Source organism: Protobothrops mucrosquamatus, unplaced genomic scaffold (assembly GCF_001527695.2).
Source record: "Protobothrops mucrosquamatus isolate PMUCROS unplaced genomic scaffold, P.Mucros_1.0 scaffold874, whole genome shotgun sequence".
Taxonomy (NCBI): domain Eukaryota; kingdom Metazoa; phylum Chordata; class Lepidosauria; order Squamata; family Viperidae; genus Protobothrops; species Protobothrops mucrosquamatus.
The window spans coordinates 387,555-402,580 of record NW_015387128.1 but is presented as its reverse complement, the minus strand read 5'-3'; positions in this window follow the sequence as shown (position 1 = coordinate 402,580).

Below are 15,026 nucleotides of genomic sequence, written 5' to 3'. Positions count from 1 at the left end.
TCTGATGACGCAATGAGGGTGGAGTAGTAATTAGACCTCGCCACCCTCATTGCCACAAGGTAGGATCTAACATGTATCCTTACCTGTGTTCGGTCGGGTTCGGTTCGGGTAGTCCTCCAACTGCTCTCTAGGCGTCTTTTCCGGCGTTTCATCTCTCTCAGCTCCTCAGTAAACCAAGGAGCTAATTGAGATCTACGTCAGGTCAGAGGCCGCAACGGCACGACTCGGTCCAGTGCTGCGGCTGCGGCCACATCCCAGGCCGCAGCCTGATCTTCCACCGAGTCGTGACCTAGATCCTCCGGATATTACATATAGGACTGCAGCCTATTGTTTGAAAGGAACAAACCTACATTCTTACATTCAATAATGTAAGAATATTTAGTAGTCTTTTGCATATGCTCCTTAAGGGAAAGCCAACATACAGTATAAAATACAATCGTATTTCACTTACTAGTTTTTGAAGGACAAAAATACACTGGGCATTATGAGAGAATTTCAAGGAACAGCTATGGTTTAGTAGCATGGCTTCTTTAGCTACATGATCAGTGTCTTAGACTTCAATCAAAAACACACACTTGAGCATTTTTACTATGGCATACTAGAGTGCATGAACTGTGTGAAATCTCTTTCACCAAAGGCTAGTCAGAAGAAAGACAGGGAGCTGGATGCCTCTGTCACAATGCTTTCCTTAAAAGCATCAATAAAGATTGAAAAAAAGAAAAAAAAACATTCTCATTTTCAGTGTTTAAGACTTAGCCCCTAGCATGAATTCAAATACATTTTTATGAAGAACCATCTGTTTGATTGAGGGAGTGGTGCTGTTACACATCTCTTTAAATTACATTTTATCTTTGAAATAAATCTATTTGAATTTAAGGATTTCAGGACTGGGTATTTCAGGACAGATGACAGCAAGTCCTTGCCTATCTTAAAAACCATGCTGGAGGCCACACAATAAGCTTTCTTATCAGCCCTCAATATCACACAACAGATATGACTGACAACTCCCTGGTGAGACTTGAACTATCAGCGTTCCTGATGTCTCCTGACTTGTTTCATTGCCTGGAGCTCTCCCAGAAACATAGAGAAGCTTAGGCTCTTCAGTGTTAGTATGGCATTTGGAGTGATTGTGACATGGGGCTGTTCTGCTTCCCCATTCCAAAAATCATCAAGGACCTCAACAGGATCTGCTCTTATTCCCTCTGAAATGATCCTCCTCCAGAAATTCATATGGCTGCCATTCTTATGTTGCTCACGAAATTATTGAAAACCCAACTGATTTCCCAGGCTGTGGGGACACGGTGATTGTGGACTCTCCTTTTGATTTTGCTTTGTTTTGGTCTGATTGTTTTTGTTTTGGTATTTTGCTCTTTCAATCAGTTGTATTCTTTACATATTGGTTTTTAATTGTAAGCTGCCTAAAGTTGTTTGGAAGTCAGGTGGCCTATTTATTAAATAAACAAAGTATTAAGCATTTGTAAGTCTTCAGAAAAATATGTATAATAATGGGTCCTCAATAACTGCAGAAGCTAGATGATGCTATGAGACCATATTTCATCAGTTGTTGAGTTACTCAAGGTAATAGTACCTCTTCTCAGTATCTGGACCTCCTTCTTATATCCTGAGGCAAAACTAAATTAAGGTATTTTCTGGCCTTTGCATTGGTCTGGTGGCATTTTGAAACAGGCCCATGGCTGATAGGAAGCTATGAAATCCTGACCTGGCAAATTGATAGGTTGGCTTCTTCATCTATGGTCAAATTGTGTACTTCCCTCAAGTATATGACATTGGTATCATATATTTGAGGGAAGGGAGACTAGATAGGAAAATAGCCTGCAACTATATATGTCCTTTCAGATATCTTTTCCTCTCATGCTATTCCTGACCATTAATCATCTGGATTGAGGCACCACCATTTTCATTCCCTCTACCTTCCATACTAGAGACATCTCACCTCTCCAGGTACACCCCCACATTCACACAGGGAAAATAGAAAAAATAAACTTCTGGGCAAACAAAGTCAGCCTTATGGAGTAAGACCCAGTTTTCACTTAGGCCTGTGTCCCCTTAACTCAGCAACTAGCTTCTCCTCCAGAAATCTCCAGTTCTCACCTCAGAGTGCTTTAGCAATAGCAATAATTATTATCCTTCTCATCTTTTTACTACCTTCTGTTATTGGTATCATTTTTATGATTATTATTACTCTATTGTTTTGCACATGCACTGAAGCTTATGCACCACAGACAAATTCCTTGTGTGTTAATCACACTTGGCCAAATAAAGTATTTTATTCTATTCTACGAATAGCACTTAGATCCACATACCACCCCATAGCGCTTTACAGTACTGTCTGGATGGTTTACAATGTCAGCCTGTTGCCCCCAACAATCTGGGCCCTCATTTTATCGACCTCGGAAGGATGGAAGGCTTGAGCCAGTCAGGATCGAACTCCTGACTATAGGCAGAATTAGCCTGCAATACTGCATTCTAACACTGTGCCACCAGGGTTCTTTGAAGAGCTTGTATTCAGTTTTTTAAAAAGCAAGCAAGCTCTCATACTTCATTGGTGAAAATAAAGATTACATCACAAATTTTAATATATTTGTTCTTATATTCATAAGGAAAGTTTAGGTTATTGTATTTTAAAAAAAATCTTAACACCACTTTGCTTATGCAGAATGTAATGCAACTTCTATTTCTTGGAGATCTTAATGAACATTGCCTTACACAGGCATAAACAATGCAGATTTGATGTTGCTTTGTTTACATTTAAACATAATTAAAATATGATGTAGTTAACACAATGACACACCAATCATGTTTTTGATTTTAGCGATGTGCAATAGTTTGAGGACAGTTGAACTATTTCAAGCAAAAACACAGCTGCTCAAAAAATTGCATTTAGCCCTGGAGCCTCAGTTGTTTTAATCTCTGCTCTACATCATGATTATTTATCTGGATAATGACAAAATAAATCGGCAGAGAACTGTAGGATTGATTGATAATACTGTATGAAGTATCAATTTCTATGTTTTTAGTGAGAAGTAACTTTTATAAGAACAAAAATAATAGATTCCTTTTGCTTTCATTGATAAGAGCCTGTTGAAACCTTTAAGGGAAATATATATCCTTTTAATATGAATTTATCTAATCTAGCATTCAATGTGCAAGTACTATCACCATTACAATTTATGACTGCTAAAATTATGCCTAATGATTATACTAACTTTTACAGAATTCTGAATTTTACAAAAACTGAAGAATAGTGACTGGAGAGAATGATTGCCCTCAATTTAAAGAACCAAACTACTAATCTTTTAAAATGGATGGATTGCAGCAGTTTTACCAACTTAATATCTTCCACATATTTTGAGACCATGGGCCCCTCATTGCTGACAGGGATTTTAGGTCATTGCAATCCCTGCAACTGGAAAATACCAGATTGAAGAATACTAGACTAAAGCATGTGTTTTACATATGTATAAGTATAAAGTATTTGGAATAGAGGAAATATGTTTGAATGCAGGAAAGAATCATATGGTATCTACAGTATGTATAAGAATGTTTTATCTGTCTCATTCCCTTTTCTTCTGATCTTTCACAGAAGCAGATTTGATTTCTTCACTGAAACTGAAACATCGGTAAACGCACAAATAAAGTTAGTTTAGTTTCTTGCAATCAAATTGAGTATTGGCAAGAACCAATGGCCAAAATATAAATTAATATACATCCTAACTAAGAAGGCAAAACAGATGAAGTTATGAAACCATTACAATATTTAACCCTTTCTTTTTTGTACTTCAGCTCATGCAATCTTCCAGAAATGGAAGCTGGACTATTGCTAAAAGCTTAAAAGTGAAATGGCCCCAATCTAAATATACACCAGGGGATTGCTTTCAGCCCTGGATAGCTAAGCAATAGTAACTGAAATCCTTCCTTTTGCCAACTGCCATTATGAAACAACCCAATGACCCAAGAGGAGCAGCAGAGGGACCTGGTAACCTGCTTATTAGTCTGTTGGAATGTGGTGTAAAGAAACCAGTCGTCTCCTGACTGCCATCCCAAGATTATTCGTGGACCATTTTTTGCCTTAAGAAATTAAAGATTTGGCTATTGCTGAGTTCAGTGGAAGTTTCTTCCAGGGATAAATATACAGTAAGGTGGGGGATGTAGTTGATCTCCAACTCTCCGTATATCCAGACAGCACTGTGAATGATGCAGAAAACTAAGAGTTGATTTTCTCCATCCTTCACTGTCCAGCAACATCTTGACAGAGGTCAGCAACATCTGGACAGCTGAGGACTCCTTACACTATCTACAGAGAAATCTAAACATCTTCTTTTGCTGTTGATACGGATATAAGAAAGACAGGAAAAGAGGGGGCATTTAAGAAAGACCCAATGAGGATAATAATATAAGACATTGTATCACACAGATCCTATGTTAAAATAGTAATTTTAACAATAAAATTGTTACATTATCTTGGCCTAACCCACCCTGTCAGGCAGGGAAGGTATGTTGCAGATCTGTCATTTAAAGAATTCCAACTGGGAAGGAAGAGAGACTTCCCTGCCCTATGTAATATTTCCCCCCCAGAGGTGAGGCAGGGCCCCATGCCCCTGGTTTTCCAAAAAGGAGTAAAACATGGCTCTGCAGTCTTGAATGGGGAGCCCAGAGGAACACACAGCCATGAGGCTGGTTGGAGCCCTGAGAGACCTCCTTTGCTTTTTAAACTAATTTTTTACAGGGTTCAATCATTATTGCCTCTTTTTAAATTCTACATTTTTTTAAAAAAAGTAATTCTTATATGCTGTTCTATATATATTAACATTTTATTGTACACTGCCCAGCATCCCTCTTTGAGGGAGATAGGAGGTACAAAAATGTGAAAAATAAATAAATAAATAAAGAATCAAGAAATCAAATCCCCACTAAAAAAGACTTTTAAAAATTTAAGCAAGAAAAATATCAGAGCAGCTTCATGACTTTGGAAAGATCTTAGTCGCAAAAACACCATAGTAGAAGACTAATTGAAATATAAGAACTACCAAGATTATCAAAAGATCAGCCAACAGTTGTCTTTAAATCTTTGTTTCCGTCTTCATTAAAATTCAAAGCTAATTTATTTTATTTATTATATATTTATTCAATTTCTATAGTTGCCTATCTCAGCCCAATTGACTGGTCAAATTGTATCTGCAAGTCTTTTGCCAAATGAAACCAAGAGTTAATTGAGGGTCAAGTGTTAGAAGATCTGCAGTTTATCGTTGAGCCTGGGTGATAAATTGGATAATGAAATGGAGCTTCCACAAGAAAATGGGCAAGTGTGCATGAAGCTCCACTTGCGCGAGCAGAGGGTGCTTGAACGGAGAGTACTTGTGCTCGTGTGTGAAGTTCCACTAGCACTAGCGGAGGACACTAATGCGCAAAGCTCCATTTGTGCAAATGGAGCTTCACACACGCGGGATTGCCCAGTTTTGAACAGGCCGCGGCCTGGTAGTGGACCGCGGCCAATGGTGGGATTCAAATACCTGGACAATTGGTTCTATTATGTGATGCAGGCCTGGGCCTCCAATGCCTAGAACAGACTTCTGGAAATGACATCATGCACTTCCAGTGGGCTGTTCTAGGCCTGGGAGGCCTCCTTCAGGCCTCCAATGCCTAGAACAGACTTCCAGAAGTGGCATCAACGCACTTCCGGTGGGCCGTTCTAGGCCTGGGAGGCCTCCTCCAGGCTCTGATGCCTCCTCCAGGTCTCCGATGCCTCCTCCAGGCCTCCGAGGCCTATAACAGACTTCCAGAAGTGGTATCCATGGACTTCCAGTGGGCCATTCTAGGCCTGGAAGACCTCTGAAGCCTAGACTGGACTTCCAGAAGCCAGCTGGTTCTCCGAATTTAGGTAAATTTAGCTACCGGTTCTCCCGAACCGTTGCAAACCAGCTGAATCCCACCACTGACTGCGGCCCGGAGGGGTGGTGTTGGGGACCCCTGATAAAAAACATGACTCAGAAGCAGTCTCTTATTTTTGCCTGTTCAAAGTCCCAATCATAATTCTATTTTAGACCAAAGTACAGAATAAAAATAATCGCGCAGAATACCAATTATTTGGGTAAACATATACATAGGCTGATGTGTAAAATCATATCACTCACCAAAGCTGTTGCTTTCACCTGAGGGCTTTCATTGGTATTTTCAGACCACATGATAACTTTCTCTGTCTCTGTGAAGAAATACAGCATTTTTAAAAAAGTTCTACCCATAGGTCAGAGGTCACAGTTTTAAGTCAAAGGGTATTCCTGGGTTTTGAGTGAACCAATAAATGAGTTAGGATATGGCAAATTATACTGTCTAATATAAATTGGGTTTAATGGATTTAATAGTTTTATGTAAATTCAGTCAAAACTAAACTAAATTAATTAAATCCTTTCTATATGATGACTGTGTCGTGTTTTGAATTTGATTCCAGAAAAATGTTTTGAATGAAGCACAGGGGAGTGGGAATATGGCAGTGGTGGCGAACCTATGGCACGGGTGCCAGAGCCGGCACTCGGAGCCCTCTCTGTGGGCACACGTGCTGTTGCCCCAGCCTTGCCTCCCCCCACAGCTCCTCCTCACCAGCAGCCCCCCTGGAGGAGAGTCACCCCCCGAGTGTGGCCCATGCAGAGCAGCACAGCCAAGGACATGGCAGCCAGGCAGCGTAGACGAGACTCTGCCCTCACGCCCCATCGCGCACAGTTGATGCTGCGGGGCACGAGCAGAGGGCGTGGCCACCATGGCGCTGCTGGGCTGCCTGGGCGATCTCCAGCAGGCCCTGGAGGCGATGAGTGGCCCTGCGGGCAGGCAGAGTGGGGGCAGGACAGGGGGTGGAGCGGGGCGGGGCCAGTTTTTGGACACTCAGTCTCTAAAAGGTTCGCAATCACTGGAATATGGTAACTCTTTGCAACTCTTTAGCGACATCATCTTTTTCAATGATCACACAGTTCTTTCCACAGCTACCTTAAAAACTCCCAACAGGTTATTTTCCAACTTCCACATGTTCTTCAGCACCTTTTCTGATCTGACTCTGAAGTATTGCACAGCCCTAGTTAATAATACTACTTACCATATATTATGACTAAAATCAATAGTGGAGATTTAAGAAAAGCTGTTCCAATTTGAATAATAAAAATAATTTAATAGTAGCAACCATAGTAATAGTAATAATAATAGGGACAGATTGGATTCAAACGCTACGCTAGTTCAGCTTAACCACAAGAATTTTGGCTTGTATGTTTCAAGTACGTCTTTAGGAGCAGATGATGAAAGAAATAGAGCAGTAAGTCTGTATCTTTCATCCAAGGGAATCTGAAATCTGCCAGAGTTTTGCACTGTGACAGTTGAGACTTAATTTAAGAAGCTAAACAAATGTGGGGGCCTAACAATCTTCAGGAGGGTGCTGCACTACAACTCCTCCCAGAAACAACCCCCCCAGCATGACCAAATATAAGGGATGTCTCAAACTGTGTCCCAGTACCATCAAGATACAGGTTCCTCTAACAAATGGGAAATTTGTTTCTTTTGAAATACAGATTCTTCCACAAGCAAACATGAACTTTCTTTACCTTTGTACACATATCAATTCTGAAGTACATTTAAATGTTCCAAATAAAGAATAAGCATCCCACTAGGGATGGTCAACTTCCATATTCCATTGGGCATATATATAGAGAGATCAGGTGACAAAAATAGGAGATGAATTCCATTTTTAGTGTAAAAAAATGTTACATTTGCAGAAGCCTCAGTTACTGCTATTATTGTGGTGGTTTCCGTCCTATAATTCTGTAAACCAAATCAATCGTCCATCATGGTCATAAATAAAGCCATCGCATGTCTTACATGTCTAATAATTTGTGCCTGGAGAACATTCTAATATCAGAAGAGTGCCAGAAGAGTAAAGAATGCCAAGTTAGGCTAAGCAATTCTTTAAAACCCTTGTGTATTCCAGAACATGGCCTTAAAATTTCAAGCACACTACGTTCAAAACTGCAGGGGAAACGAGCACTGGTCCATGTTGCTTGTGATAATTTCATTTATCTTTTGCATGGTTTATTCAGCGAGGCATAAGGCCTCCTCAGGCTGCTATCAGCAGTCTCTAGCTCAGCATCTTTAGATCCTCCCGGGTTCTCTGACATTGAGCACATTGCTGACCCACTGGTTTCCTTTGACTCATTAAGGATTTCAGCTGTGAGCGGTACTTCAGATGGCTGATAGACAGCAACAATTAGAGAGGGGGGCACAGAACAGAAACAACGCTGAAGTCTCTCTGCTTAGAGGCAAAGAGAGGGCAGAGATACAGAATTACTGGGAGGATTTCATTTGGCGAGGTTTGTATGTGGAGGAGAATGGAGAGGTAGCAGAGAATGGATACAGCATGGCTGTCCAAACCTTTGGCTTGCCTGGACTGCATTGAGTGAAGAATTGTCTTGGGTCACATACAAATTATGCAATATAGTTAATGTATATAAGTCACATAATAATGTTAAAAGTTTACAATCTTGTGGGGCTGCAATATTATTTGTCCAGGGCTGCATGCAGCCTGTGGGCTGCAGATTGGATGTGCCTGGGATACAAAGGGCTGAGAGCTATCAAAGGAAATCATTGGTTAAGACAGGAAGTTCACTGGCTTTAACCATATGCTTCTAATCACCCTTTTCATCAGGCAAAGCTTTATTTTGCCTTTCAATGCAACCTAGAGATATTTTTACTAAATAATAATGTAAATCACAGACATCAAGAGACACGTGTGCATTTTATTATTAATAATGAATCAAATAGGGATTTGGAGAGATGGTTAGGAAGAAGAAGGAAAAGATAGTGTTTTTTCAGCTTCACTCTGTATCAGTGCTGTTAGACGATTAGCAGTCAGTTGTAGGGGAATTTGAAAATGTCTAATAATTTTTTAGACTGACATGAACTGCCTAGATTTCAAAATTATCCTCAAAGAAACTTTATTTTATTTGGTAGTTGTTTGAAAATTTGCATCATGGTGAGAATTCAAATATCCTACACTTAATAGTGTGCTGTTTTAGGAACATAGAAACCGGTTTTCTGCTGAGGCAAACCACTAATTCATCCTCCTAATACTGTCTACAACTAGGTACAAATTACCTTTGGACTCGCCTTTAGAAAGAGTAGTCACATAGCAGAAGGGAGAGAGAGAAGGAGAAGAGAGGAAGGAAGGAAGGAAGGAAGGAAGGAAGGAAGGAAGGAAGGAAGGAAGGAAGGAAGGAAGGAAGGAAGGAAGGAAGGAAGGAAGGAAGGAAGGAAGATTCAGCTGAAGAAACTCCTTTATAACAGCTTCAGTGGTGGGATTCAAATATGGGAACAACCGGTTCTCTGTGTGGATGCCGCTTCCGGAAGTCCATTATGGGCCCGGGCAACAAAAATTTAGCTATCGGTTCTGCCGAAGTGGTGTGAACTGGCTGAATCCCACCACTGAACAGCTTCCTTTGAGATGTAACAGAAGTGAGAGGGGTTATAGGCCGCTGGAGAGGAGATGATTAAATCATTAAAAAAAAACCAAACAAACACCAGGCATTCCTTACACATACAGTTCTGATTACCTTTCTTATAAATAATGATAAAGTCTTGTGTGGAAATCAGGCCATTATATCTGACTTAGCTACGTGTGTGAATTCAGTCACAGATCCCTCCTTTGCCGCCCAACAGAAATGAAAGAAAGGAGTTTCACATTTAAGGATGAAGCTTTTCAAAACACTTGGTTCTGGGTATATTTTTTTTTTAGAAAATGAAGCACCAACCAGAGAAGCATTATTTTGGCAGATGGGGAAGGCAGGTTCTAACACAATATCGAGGGACTGTTGAGGATGCATTGATGGAGATGTCTTGAATGCCCAAGGCCTTTAATGAAATGGAGGTAAAGCCAACTATATGCTGCTGCTTTTCAGCCTAGCCCTAGCAGGCTGAGGAAGGCTCCTTAATTTGAAATTTGAGGATTAAATTGAAAAATGGAACCTGGTGAGAGAAAAATTAAGTGATTTGGCAGGATTTTGTTATATGAATATTTATTGAACCAAATAAAACTTAAGACTTGCTGAGCTGGATGAAGACAACAGTCTCTCTAACTCAGCATCTTTCCCCCAGGGTGACCAATCAGATGCTTATGTAGGCAAGATACAAACAAAATAGAGCCTTTCTGTTACCTTAGCAACTGGTCCTGACAAGCTTAATACTTCAAAAGGAAATATAGGGTACTAAAGGAAATATGTGGCTTTTATGACCATTGATAGCTTTATCTTCAAATTATTTCCCCAATCCTCTCTCAAAGCCATCCGCACTGATTATCTCTTGTAATACACCTCACAACAAAACTGCTGCAAAAACGGAGTGAAGAAATACAGGTAGTCCTTGGGTTATGACCACAGTTGAGCCCAGAATTTCTGTTGCTAAGTGAGACATTTGTTAAGTGAATTTTGCCCCATTTTACGACATTTCTTGTCACAGTTGTTAAGTGAATCATTGCAGTTGTTAAGTTGGTGACATGGTTGTTAGGTGAATGGGGCTGCCCCATTGACTTTGTGTGTCAGAAAGTTGCAAAAGTAGGTGACATGGCCCCAGGGCAATCCCTCATAAATATGAGTCAGTTGCCAAGTGTCTGAATGTTGATCACGTGACCACGGGGATGCTGCAACGGTCATAAGTGTGATAAACAGTCATAAATAATTTTTTCAGTGCCGTTGTAACTTTGGTGATAAACAAACTGTTGTAAATCGAGGACTGTATTTTACAGGGTTATGCAAAACTTCAGAGAGGTACTTTGTGTCAAGCTACTACACCTCTAAAGAGCATCACTAAGCATGGCTCTGAGATCCTTTCTGAGATTCTTTTCCATCACTTCAATGGTCTTCTGTCAGTACTTCTCCTAGAGATGCTGATGGAGGCTCAAGGCAGGACATCAAGTGCCTCAGTAAGATCCATCATGTCAGCACACTGCCTCAACAAGATGGATGCTCTTTGGCTAAAGGGCCTTGGGAAAGTAAGCATAGTCACCTCCTATTGGTCAAATATTTTGCCCTGAACCCCCTATCATTCAGCTTAACTGGATGAACCTAAATCCAGTTACTCTTTATTTCTTATTTTTCTGAATCTATTAGTTTCAGTTTGTTGAATTTAAGACTTAAAAAACTTCTATAAACATGTATGTGTATTTTATATCTCTCCAAACATGGGCAGTTTTGTTCACAATTTGGGCTAGCTATACAATTTTTGCAGAACAGATGCTATCGGCTTTCCTGTACATTATTTTTTATAAATACATGCCATTTTTATACACTTTTTCAAGATATGCATTTTATTGCCAAACACAAACATATCTTAATGCTTCCTAAAGTATAACTAAACTTCATTTAATTAATTGGTTTAAAAATGTGAAATTAGGTTAAGTTCACATTCAAATACAGATTGTCCTCAATTTATGTCCATTCTTCAGTGACCATTTCAAATTATGATGGTGCTGAACAAAGGGATTTAACAAACTGTACCTGACATTAAAGCTGCTGAAGAGCTCCATGGTCACATGAACAAAATGTGGATGTTTGGCAATCTGCCCTTAAGACTGACCACGGTGACATTGCATCTGCTCCACCGTTGGGTCCCTTGGGCCTACCTCCAGCTGACTCCCCACAGGCCTTGGGCCTGCTTCCCACCCTGTTTGATTCCACATTTTCAGACCTCCTACTCCTCTATCATGCCTCGGCTTCATTTACTTTTTCCAATGATCATCTTTCACAAAGAGAAATGTCCAATAAGCCACACAGCTTTCCTATACAAAGGCCACGTGATGCCATCTTGGAAGCCGGCACCATTTTGGAAGTGGCCAAATTCTCTTCATTTGAGAATTGTGGCCACTTCCAAAATGGCACCCGCTTTTGGGACGGCACCACATGGCTTCTATTTGGGAAGGCCACATGGAAGATTGGCTGCTTCTCTTTTTGAAAGACAGGCCACTTGCCATGCAATCTTCCTATACAGAAGCCGTTTTAAGCCATACTAGACTGGTTGCCATTTTGGGACTGGGCATTGGGTTGAGTTCAGTTTGGTGAGCCTTCCACTGAATTAAGTTAAAGAAAACTGAAATTAAATAAGGGCAATATGAATACCAACCAAGTTATTATGGTGCACAGAGAATGAGCTTTGGATTATGAAATCTGCAGACCATTTATTAGATTTTTATTCTATCATCCATCCATCCATCCATCCATCCATCCATCCATCCATCCATCCATCCATCCATCCATCCATCTATCTTTCTATCTATCTATCTATCTATCTATCTATCTATCTATCTATCTATCTATCTATCTATCTATCTATCTATCTATCTATCTATATCTCAAGACTGCAAATACATGCAATACTCCTGCCTTTTATGATCCCAACAACAACCCTGTGAGGTGGGTTGTGCTGAGAGAGAGTGAGTCATGTCAAGTCACCTAGCTGGCTATGCCTAAGGAAGGCCTAGAATGCAAGCAGGTCTCCTGCTATCTATTCCAGCGCTTTAACCACACCAAAATGGCTCTCATTATTTATATAATCACCCCTCATGTCTACCACTGGTCATATGGGAGTATAGTTCTGACCTCAGAGAGCTGCTGGTGGGATCCCTGAGAAACTGTGAACATTCAGTCGGAAGCACTACACAACTGCTTATATTACAATGAAACAGCTTAATGTTACTCGACTAGTATCATCCTGAATAAGTATGTAACAATGCTCCCTGCTTTGTGGATCAAAGCTATTGATTGCAGCTATTGCTTGTATGAAAGCTATCAACAATAGCAGGTTAGATCATACAGTACTCTACAGAGTTACTCATTCCTCCTGAAGAAGGAGTCACCAGAGTGAAAGAAAAGAGGTTGCCAAGGAAACCGTTTTGCAATTTAGTAGTGGCTTGAAACATACCCAAGAAATAATGTCTGTTGTCATAGCCTTGAGTGTCTCTTGTAAACCTGTTTCAAGTCATCAAGTGGTTAGAAAGGGCCATTAGAAAGATTGTTTCCCTGAAGCCCAGAGCCATTGTGCATCATTTTCCTTTTACATTCAGGGCATGCATGTAGATGATCCATGTCTTTTCTTTAAGCCAGTGGTTCTCAACCTTTTTAATGCCGCGACCCCAACCGGTCGTAAGTCGAGGACTAAACCGGTCGTAAGTCGAGGACTAAACCGGTCGTAAGTCAAGGACTAAACCAGTTGTAAGTCGAGGACTACCCAACCGGTCGTAAGTCGAGGACTTTCCCTGCCCGGGAGCGCCGCGCATGCGTGGTTCCGCCCCCTGCGCCGGTCGAGGCGTAGCTCGCAAGCGGCAGAGACGGAGCAGGCCGACCACCAGCTGGCCCAGCCCAAGGGACGTAAGGCACCCGACCCGCCAGAAAAGGGGGAAAAAATGTCGGAGAAAAAAAAAATGGCGGACAGCCTTGTTTGGCGACCCCCGTGAAATGGTCGATCGACCCCAAATGGGGTCCCGACCCACAGGTTGAGAACCACCGCTTTAAGCAGTCACGCAACAGGCCAGTTGATTTGAATACTAAAGTGGCTGGATTGTGTGCATGTGCATGTAGAAAGGCCCCATTTATTACCGGGACTCCTGACAGTCATATCTGAAGCAACTGGGAGCAACTATTAAGAGTGAGCTACAGTATATTTATTTTGTTTCCCACAAAGGTTAAATAAACAGGTATTTTTCAAAGATTTTGGACTACAGTTGTGAGATGCAGCAGGTGCCTGATGCTCTTTCCCATTGTGTTTAATGGGCTATAGTTCTTACATCTGCATGGAGCCCCTAGACAAGATCATTCTTTGCTTTGGGGTTAGTGATCAACAATGTACTTATGAAACCCAGGTGCACATTTCACGCCCTAGCCAATCATGCTGTCAAAATCCTGGTCCAGTATCTGGAGCCTGTGTGGTTCTGGATGGGGAGATACAAACTCAGGGTCAATCATGACTGAGTGGCTGTGTTTATTTAGACCCCTTGGATATTCCATCGTCAGTTCTCAGTGGGAGTGCATTTCTGAATTCAAGATTTGTACCCAATCTGGGGCTCCTCTTGGACTCACAGCTCCTGCTTGAAAAGCAGATGAGAACTGGCCATAGAGTCTTTGGCACAGGTAGTTACGCCATTTCCTAGATCAGGTAGTCATTCATATACTAGTCATTTCACAAATGGATAACTGTAAATTGTCTACATGGGGCTGTCCTTGAAAACCATCTGGAAGCTACGGCTGATCTAGAATGTGGCATTGTGGACAGCGATGGAGGCATCAAGTTATGTTCACATGACTTCACTGCTTTGTGAGCTGCACACTATTTACTATTTGGCTTCTGGGTGCAATTCAAAGTGCTGGTTATCACTGTAAAAGCACTTCATGGCATAGGGCTGGGCTACATGAGGGACCACTTAGCATAGTACAATCAATCAGAGTAGGTGCCCTCTGGTTCCCCCCTTGATTGAACAATGTAATCTTATGGGATGCAAGAAGTGTCCTTTTTTTTCTTGTAGTGCTTGCCTTCTGGAACAACATGAGAGATTTCCACCCATATGATTTAGTGATTAGGCAATCACTAAAAAAAAACTGGCTGTTCTTTCAGGCCCTGGCATAGGGTGTTTAATTATGTTTGATTTTATAGCAGCTTGTATTGTTCTTCCAGTCAGTTATGATTTTTTTTTGTGTGTACTCTTTTTCTTTTTTATTTGTAAGCTGCTCAGAGTCACTAAGAAGTCAGGCAGCTTCAAAAATGGATAAATAAATAAAAATAAAACAAACGTGACTCTCATAGTCACATTTCCTAGGAGAAGTGGATGGAAAATGAAGTCCAAACCATGGGAATGGTATTAGGATTGACTCTCTACGAGTCTGATAACAGCTTAGCGAATTCTTTAATTTTGCCAGCATTGCTCGCGATACTCTTTGGGGCACTTGTCAGAAAACAGAGGGTGATAGGTATTTATTTAGATGAGAAAACCACCA